The following is a 10366-nucleotide window of genomic DNA, read 5'->3' on the forward strand; positions in this document are numbered from 1 at the left end:
TTCATGATCTAAATCCAGCCCCTCACTCTGTGATGCATTGATGCCTATAATTCCTCATAGAAAATATCTTTCCTGAAGTCTGCAATGTGTTATAATCTCTAATTATGAATATGTTCACAGAATTTGTTCATCTCAAGATGCACTTGTGCATCTGTTATTTATGCACTATACATTAAACTTTACATATAGCTTTAGAAATATTTCTGCAGATGTGCACTTGTAGTTAAAAGACCATAGAAAATGATATGTTAAGCTGCGTGATGAGGTCCTTGGGTAAGGATTATAAAGCATTGCAATGAACACCACCTTTCCCCACAGCAGTGTTCTAACTAGAGGTAGACATCCTTCTGCTGAAGCTATGGGCTGTAGAAGGGGGTCTCCAGAGTCATGGCTGCAGATGATGCAGCCATCCACCTTCACCTGCGCCTGTCCGTCTGTCTGCCTTGCAGGCAGCCTGTGAGCTGTGTGTCTGCGCCGTCATGCACAGTGGAGCTGGGGGGTTCCTGCCTGCCCTGGACCCCAGGCATAGGCTGTGTTAACAGACTGTGGGTTTTCATGGTGAGAATGCCTGGTATTGAGGGTATCCTTAGGGCATCCTTTGAAGATGATACAGCAAGAAGCCAGTATGTTTGTGAGGGCAAGAAAGTCTGGCACTGTGCAAGAGAGACTGCAAACTTATTAGAGAGGCTGAACTTTATGTTTAAATAGCACATAATGTAATGGGGACTGGCCCCTGCCTGGCACTTTTAATTGCTGCTGTAATAATAATACAAAAACCAGAACCACTATTCTGTATGCAGCCATATAAAAAAAAAGATAAATTGTTATTCTCCTCATTTTCCTATTGTAAAGTAATGCTGTCAGAGTGGAATTTATTTAACAGGAAGATAAATCCTCAAATGAGTACCTTGGAATATGAAGGGGGAAAAAATATAATTAAGCACTAGCCACTAGAAGAAAATGAGCATTAAAGCTAATGTAGCCACTAAGTATTGGAAGGTCAGGAGGGCCAATAACTACATGACGTACAAAAATATACTCATCTTTGAGCACAACCCAAGGTCTCCTCTGGGCCACAGCTCCTGTCAGTCCCAGGAGGACATAAATGCTACCTTAACGCTGTGACTGCTTCAGGACCGTAATGTCTTCCTAGCAGTACTTTGCTGAAATGGAAGCATTAAATGCTAAGTTTTGATAGGGCAGAGGGTACCAGAGTATTTTATACGTTAGGTTTCCTTGTTCAAGCTGGCTAAGGATGCACATGGTACATGAACACTCCAAGACTGTGTCTTTGCAAGGTACTAAAGTACTGAGGGTCCTTCATTCCCACTGCAAGTTAATGAGGACACTGTGCCAGAAAGGAATACAAGTCTGTTGTGTTTTTAATTTTCCTTTCTCTTCCTTCCCTCCCTCCCTCCCTCCCTCCCTCCCTCCCTCCCTCCCTCCCTCCCTCCCTCCTTCCTTCCTTCCTTCCTTCCTTCCTTCCTTCCTTCCTTCCTTCCTTCCTTCCTTCCTTCCTTCCTTCCTTCCTTCCTTCCTTCCTTCCTTCCTTCCTTCCTTCCCTCCCTCCCTCCCTCCCTCCCTCCCTCTCTTCCTCTCTTCCTTCCTTTCTCTCTTCCTTCCTTCCTTTCTCTCTTCTCTCCTTCTCTTCCCTCTGTGTGTGTACTTCTGTGCTTTTTCTCCATGGAGAGTGGAGAGACCAACACAATGTGCTCCAGCATCACCTCATACAGATGTTTGCTTGTTAATCTGGAAAATAATAGGGTGCTACAACTTCAGTGCTCGATGTTTGCTTTTCACCTTGCAACACTGTTTTGCTTTTCATGTTGTTTATGTTATGCTGATAATAGAAGCACCTGAAGTATTTGGAGACTGAAAAAAAAGTGTTCCTTGCTTTGCCTTGAAGCACCATATCCTTATGGAATTGTAGAAGCTGGAGGTTGTAAAGGACTTTTGGGTCATTGGAGACACCAGCGTGCTGGTGCCAGATCAACACTCTTTTCTTTTCTTGTGAAAGCTGTTTGTGATATGGTGGTGCAAGGAAATTTGCACTTTAATAGGATGCATTCTCATAAAGTCTCAATCTGATTTCATCTCTGTTTATGGTCCAGATGTATACAGTGCTATACAGGCCATATGAAATTACAGCAAGAAGTTGTGAATGATGTAGGAAATGAAAAATTCATCACAAAGAGCTAAGAGGTAACAGAGCTGTGCTGCACTCTACCTTTTGATATTAAACTCAGATAGAGCCAGGAAAGGAAACTGGACTTGAAAGATCTCAAGCAAAAATAAATCCCTAAGAATAAAACTAAGAAAAATAAAAAGACTATTTAAAAAAAATTTGGGTTTAACATATCTTGAAAATGTTTATTCTCTCCCATTGAAATACCACTAAACACTTCCCAGATGAAGGCAGCTCTTCTAAGTGTGGCTTTGTCCCAAATCAGGACAAACTGAAAGGGCTTCTGACAGTTCTGGGAAGTGCTAGTGTATTCACACCAGAGAAAGCTGTTTGGCTTTTTGTTGGATTTTTGGTTTGGTTTTGTGTTTTTCCCTGCAAGGGGGCTCGGAATCACTTGTTCTAGGGTTGGTCAGTAGCATATATAGAATTTTTAAGTAGTGTACATAATAAAAAGAAGTCCTCTTTGTTATTACAGGTGGCCTCTCAAGATAAAATCAGGTAAAATGTAGGTAAAGCATAGCACATCATTACTGACCTGGTTTACTTCTACCCCGTTGCATGAGCATCCTATCCCATGCTGTTTTGGGGAAATGGCTAATGTTAGAATTTTCTATAATACTCAGTACAAACCTTCCAGCTTCCATTTGGGCACACAGATTTCTTAATCACTTGCAGAACACTTTTAATAATTATTTTATTGGTGATGAAGCAGGCATGGACTCCTCCTCAGGCAATGTCTCTGCAGCACATGAGGAGGTGTATGTAAGTCCCTCACTGCTTAAAGCTGGGTGTGTTCTTCAGCGCCTTGCAGAATTGGATCCTTAATCATTATCACCATCAATAGCTAGTGCTTACCTGCTCTCCTTGCAAAATGTGACTTTTTAAACATTCAACCCTGTGACTTCGTGACGGTCAGCAAAGCATCCATGCTGAGTGATGTTCCCTGCTCTTTGCATACACATTGCTTAAAATCACTGCAGTAGCTCCAGTCCTTTATGCATTTGCTCGTGAGCACCTGCATGTGCATGTGGGATTCTAATCTTCACATGTTAGATGGCCTTGAATAATTTCTGTGGGTTTTTTTGTGGTGATCAAACTACTGTAAAGAGAGACCTGGATTGACCCATCATTTTTTTCCCTTTCTTTCAAACATATAATCTAAGATTTCCCTTGTGGGTGGGCCTTCTTTCTTTTGTGCCATTGTAATTTCTTCATAGGTGGTACCTGACAAGTCCTTTTTTACCCTTAGAGTTTTTTGTTCAGATTCTATTCACTTCAAAATATCATTACCATTGCAAACAAGGAAAATGTGTTTATCAGAAACTGCAAACTCCTTTAGGGCCTCATAGGATTAATCACGGTTATAAAGTTTTATTAAACACAATTTTTGTTTAATGACAAGCTCCACCAGTCCTTCCCATTCCAAACCAATCCTGTCCTAAGGGTGTATCTAGCACAGCAGATTGTTTTCAACAGACTCTCAAGACAATCCCTATTACTTTGTCATGCACAGAGATATTTTTCTTCCTGGATAATTTGAACTTCCTTAAAAATCACATCTGTTTCATACTTTATTTATTTGTAATTTAAATCCTTAAATTGAATCTTTCATTACTAACATCTGGGCTTGAAATGCAGCCCACTTGAAAAAATACAAATTTTATTTTATTTGTAGTTACCCCCCTTCACTCAGTAGCATTGGTACAAACATTCCCTGGCCAGAGGCAAAACAGCCGGGTATCTTAAAGCTGTGATGCCATACCACGTGTAATATGGCTCACTTGAATGTCCCTGAAGTGACTGGCAATTTGCCCAGAATTAGACTGAATGCAAGTAATAAGCTGTAGAAATTCCACAATATTGACAATTAGATATCTCTATACAGCAGCAGCTGTGTATTGTTCTCATGGTATATTCCTCTCAAAGCACCTCCTAAAAAAACGGGGAAAAAAACCTGGCAGAAGGTTGCAAGAAGCAGAAAGGTAATATACATTGTATGAAATAGCTCAAATTCAGATTAATAGGAATGTTTCTATTAATATAGTTTTCTACAACAGAAATAACGGCTAAAACAAAATGCTAAGTAATTTTCAGTTTCTAATATCACATCTGTACTGCAGAATTGCTACATTTGAAACATTTTCTTTTCTGAAAAAGATACCTACCCATTCTTTCCTTTCATCGTGAGAAGGAGGAAATGAGAATATGTGCTTGCCTTTGGATGCTATTTGGAAAAAGCTTCTCCAGCCTTTTTGAAAATTGCTCCCCCAAAAAAGAGAAAACAGTGTCCTGCACAGTGGGGTCTCCACAGAATGTAGCAATATGGCCTGGAAGGGAAAAGGGGGGTTGGAAAAAAAGGTTTGATTTTTTTACCTGATTTGAGAAAAAATCAGATAGCTCTGAGAGACTTGCTGAAATAAATACATTTATTTCCTATTAATTCTCAATTCCCTCACATTTCAAAGTTTGTCAGCCTTTCTACAGAAAAAGTGGAAAATGAATTCATTGAACATTTATTTCATTTCCTCACAAGAAGCAGCTGCCCACAGTGAACGGATTCAAATTTTATTTTTTAAACCATACTTTTGAAGTTTGCATTATGAGCTATTCATCTTTGATATTTTGCCCAGTGGATATCAATGGAGCTTGTTTCTGTCGGGTACTAAGCTTGTCAAACTTTGGTTTTGGTATCTGCCTTTATTGTAACAGGAATGATCATTTTAAAAATAAGCTGTGTTTTTTTTCAGAAGTACCATAAAACTGAGGGAACAATAAGATGTCAAGTTTTATATTGCAGATGCTAATTTATCAAGCTAATTACCAACAAAATGCAACTAAATTGCTGATAATCTTGAGACTGATTAATTCAGCAACAGAGATATTGATGAGTATTTAAAGGTTAGGAATAGGAGTGTTATGATGCAGGAACCCCTTCCTACTTCGGTGCTTACCACAGAAGAATTATCTCGGCACCGCATGGCGTACACAACATTTTGACAGATACGTGTGCTGTATGCCAAACAAATTGCTGGAGAAAAGAAAGGCCAGTTTGTGCATTTCTCTGCCTGGTGTGACCATGCTGAATATTGCTAAAATACAGGGAAAGGTTTTGCGTGGCACTGCCTGTTCAAGTTCCCCTGTCCTGACATCTGTCACCCCTGCTCCTGACATTTTCATTTCCTCTTCTGTATCGGCTGCCTTTGTGCAACTTCTCTGCCTTTCTACTTCTCTCCCATTGAAAGAAAACTAACATCAACACTCCACAAATGCGACATTTTCACAAATGCAAACTGGATAAAAGATTGTGACTTATGGTCTTCTCCAGCTGCAGGGGGAGTGTAGGTGATGACTGAACTGAATCCATCAGTCCTTTGGTCAGCGATAATGTTTCTCTACGGGCAGAGCATTTCCTCTGAGCGCCGTCTGAGCTCTGCCTCCCTTCCTCTGGGTGCTGAGGCTGCTGAGTCAGTGCTGAATGAGGTCAGTCATGATGCCTATTGCTTGGAACTGGAGACTGGGCTGAAACAGCCTGAAATTGCATCACTTAGGCCTTTCTCCTGCCAGCAGGACAACATAGGGTCCCTTTGGTGCTGAATGTACTCCAATAAAGGAGGTTAAAAATCTGGTTCATTAATTGACTTCAGCACTGAGTGAGTCCCTTTTATAACCTGTGTTATCAGCAGAAGTACAAGCATGGTGTGGTGAGGAATGTGATTATGGATGAGATTTCCTAGGAGAGGAATTAGCTGGCTCTGGTGGTGATCTCTGTTGTAATGAACACGCTGCCATCTTTATGAATACAGTTACAGGCAAACTCCCACAGCCCTGAAAAACAGAGCTCCCCTGCCTCGCTGAGCAGCACCAGCCAGGTTCTCAAAGGGTTAATATGCAGTTTACTATTGAATAACATAAAATGAGCTGTAAATAATGTAATGATATGTATTGTTAAGCTACATATACTGTACCAGGTGCAAGTACTCCCACTCCTCACTTAGATATAATCTGGGGCAGTCAACAAACACAGATGTATTTTAACAAAAAGAAAGAGAGGGAAAAAAAAGATAAAGAAGAATGAATAAGAAAAAAATTAAAACCTACGTAAGATAATTTAACCAAGATAACGATGCAGGTAAAACCCAGCCTAGTTTTTCAGAGCCACTGTCACTGTGCTGTGTAAAACACAATGGCATTTTGACTTGTTTTTGGAACATGCATGAGCCAAACACGTGTGGAAACACCTTGACAGGCCTTTTGTATAACTACAAGAAAACTGATAATCCTAAATCAATTACATGGGGGAAAATATGAATCTTTGAATACTAGTAATTATAATGGTTATTTTTCACTTTTGTAGCACCTGCAAATGATGCACTGTATATATAACAATGATTCAAAAAGCCCTAATTAACTGTTTATTTTTTTTCTTCTTGTTTGCTGGCTGCAACCAGTCTGCATTAATTGTCAATTTATATGTGTGTGTATATAGATATAGATGTATATTCTCCCTGCCTTGCCCCCCAAATGTTTTCTATTACTTCCGACTGCCTGAAAATCACACATTATTGAATTTGCCTCTTCTAGGTTTGTTCTTAAAGCCTCACCAGAGACTTCTTGCTGAACTTCCAGTAACACTCAAGAGACAGAAAAGTGTGGCAGAATATACTGGGCTGATCCTACCTAGTGGGGAAAACTGCGGTCCTCTCTGTAGCGCAATGACATGGCTCCCGACTAATAGTGCCAGTCAGAATTCCTAGCTGCTCCTACCAAATGCGAAAGAGCTGATTTTGGAAGACCTCCAGCCACAGCTTTCCACTGCTGATAGATTACTCTGGGCTATTCATGGAGCAAGATTAGCCTGACCACCATGAAGAAAACTGTTTGTTCCGTGTCATTACCTAGGATGGGTTGAACCATGCTAAGGCAAAGCTGCATTGGTGTGCTAAACTCATACAGAAATTGGATCAGTGATTATTCTGAAATTACTCTATTATGGTCAAAAGGAGTGGGGGCAGCGGATTTGTCGGGGTTCTAGATACGGAATGTGAAATACAGCGAAGCTCGGTGGCGGGAGCGCTGGGACAGCTTGCGGTAGGCACTTAGGATTTTAATGTGGGTGCATGTGCACGTTTGCCATAAAAGCAAAGTGCAGCGGAGCTTTGTATTGAAATGAGAATGCAACTGTGCCTCAGCAGCGGCCAAAGGGTCCTGAGCCTTGGGTACGCACCATGCGCTGCGGCAGCTCCAGAGGCACTGGGAGCTGGTGCCTGCAAGGAGGCACAACAGCGCCGCACCACGCAAGCACAAGATGGCTGCTGTAACCATCTGCAGGACATCAAAGTCTGCTGCCTGATGGCAAGTGGGCTGCCAAAGCTTCTAAAGGCTTTGGCGCCTGCATGTAAATCGGATGCAAACTGTCCATCTGCTGCATGGCACAAGTGACAGCTGATTCTTTTTGCAGTCCGTAAGATGAACTAGACCTAAGCCAATCCATCCCTGTTCCTAATCACACAAGGTTTGTCCTACCAGTTTCATTAGCCAGACACACGAGATACAGTATGTGGTTTTTCATTTTGCTCAGTACGTGACACTATAAAAAACAATGCTGGGGATGGGCTGTGAAACCAAAGGGGACACACTGCTGCTACTGCATAGAAAGCATATTGGCAATGTTCAAAGCATATTGGGGCATAACAGTAGTCTAAAAACCCCAATATGGATTAGGACAGCTGACCAGATGTCTTGACTGACATTTTTTAACACGATTCAAGGGTGTCCCTGCAGTACATAAATGCAAACTATACATCTGTGTGCTTTTTTTTTTTTTTTTCCACTGGAAATACCATACATGGATGCTTTGATTGTAGCTGACAGCTCCAGTGTGAGCAGAGAGCTGCACAATGCCACAACTCTGGCCTTCTCCTCCAAGGAGCCTGCTGGAAAAAGTTGGACTTGGGTTCCTGCATAAACAGGCAAGAAAGAGACATTGTCTTCATCACAAAGTTACCTACCTTATTTCCTCGTCAGATGGGTAGTGGGAACTCGCTGGGATGCTGTGTTGAAAGTGGGGGATGAGATGTGATATACTGTTATAATAGAAGAATGTTGTTCTTTTCTAGACCGATCTCAAATTTAGAAAGCAGGATAGCTATCAAAATGTAATCACTCAGCTGTGCAATTGTTTGTGAGAGGGAGGGATCAGGAACAGCTGGGGAGAGGAAAGCACTGCAGGTATATCGAGGAGCAAGGAACAAAGAAGGTCAAAGAACAAAGAAGTTTCTTACTTTTCACTTTGCCATTTTTAGAGCTCTATGAAATGTAGACGGACACCCCTCCCTGCCCAGCCTCCTCATCAAATTAAATATGAGAAGTGGCATGTTCCATTTGAACCAGAGCATCAAGCCTTGACCTCCTACCCTATGTGTTTGTGTAAGTCCAGCCCGTGTCATTCCCCTCAGTTTACAAGAAACATTTCATGTGTATACTTCCATCCATCCACAAACATTTGTCAGTATTTTTCCCTCTTCAGTCTCTTGCACATGCTGGTTCAGGATTAGGAGCTCTGCAGGTAGGAAGCCAGTTTCCATACCTGCTTGTCCAGCAGCAGCTTGAGGCATGGCAAACACCATTCTCAGCAACTAAAGTTTATTACAAAATACTACTCTTTCCCCCTGTCCCAGCTTCAAAATACAGGGAAAACTAAAATCTTCCCTTCTTCAAATAAACTAATATTTGAAGTTATAAACTAATCACAAACTCTGTTTCTGTCCCCACTCAGCTTTGGTGTGGAATTCAGTCTCCTCCACTGACGTTCCTCAGAGGGGACAGATTTATAGTGTTTGCAAGGACATAACCAAATACACTAGCTGTTTTCAGTGTGTACTCTCTGGTATCCTGGTAGATATAAAGTGGTGTCTAAATTTATGTTTGCTTTGATCCAATTGTTTCCTTCATAAACCTTCCCTTTTCCTTGCAACCATCCCCAAACTGCATGCAGAAACAAAAGATGCCTTTATAAAGCAAAAGGCTCTGTAGTATCAGTGAGGCCACACATCTGCCCAGCATCTGCATATGCATTTTCTGTGGTGCCGGCTGCTTGGCTGCCCACTTCACAGAAACACAATTCTTACTTAACACTTTTGATAACATAAAGCTTGTGCCCTGCTACTGATAAAGCTTACTGGCACTTAAGTTCAGCTTTTATGTACCTGTTCAGATTTGTAGTGTACCCTTAAAAAAGGCATTCTCCTGTGATCTCAATTACCTTTGTGCCTATGCAGGAGATAGATATAGTATAGTTACCCTGAATCTAAGTCTGGTGTCTTAGATGAATATTTGAGTCTACAGGGAAAGAGTTTCTCTGTGAAACTGCTGAATGATAAAAATGCTGCTTCAGCGGGTCCCAGGCCTGAAAGCCCCTGGGCTCAGCCGTAACTCCTTCTTGCTGCTGCAACAGTGAAACCAGAGGATCTCACAGTGGCAGGGAACCCCCAAAGCCCACCTCTTGCTCCATTCCCTGCCTGCAGATGTCCTTTGTGTGGCCCTGGATTTCTCTCTGATGAGCAGGATGTTGGTGCTGCTCATGGCCAGCATCCTCCAAGGCTGACCTCCCTGAGGGCAGAGGGGCTGCAGGCATCCCCAGCTGTGCACAGCTCTTTGCTGCCTAGGATGGCAGCATTGCCCCATGAAAGGATTTTCCCACTGTTCAGGTGAAAGCTTGAATGTGTGTACCAGAGCAAATGGCCTGCGCTGGCTCCATCTCATTCAGGCATCAGCTGGTTGCTGCTTTGTGGGTCACCTACATGAGGAGGGTGGAAAGAATTAAAAATGAGGTGTATGGGGGTTGAGAGAGGAAGCACAAGCCTATGAAAAAATAGCTAAGTTCCTGTGAACAGAGACTAAGAGAAAACTATTCTTGAACACAGAAAATCACTCTTGGCCTGTGTGGTGATAAGTATCTATGTACCTGAAAACCAGCGCTGGCAAGCTACTGATAATGTGCTAACATGACTTTTATGCTTATATTGTTAACTATAAAACTGGTGATATGAACTAGAAAGTGCTAATAGCAGACATTGAACTGTGGAGGTACACAATTCACTTGTCTTTCCCCAAATGACCTTCCTCTTTGCCAACTGATGGAAAATACAGATGTGAAAATGGCCTGGATGGAACTGACAGGAA

The sequence above is a fragment of the Pezoporus flaviventris genome, unplaced genomic scaffold (assembly GCF_033815535.1).
Source record: "Pezoporus flaviventris isolate CSIRO_AGI_PZ_B2104156 unplaced genomic scaffold, CSIRO_AGI_Pfla_v1 ptg000037l, whole genome shotgun sequence".
Taxonomy (NCBI): Eukaryota; Metazoa; Chordata; class Aves; order Psittaciformes; family Psittacidae; genus Pezoporus; species Pezoporus flaviventris.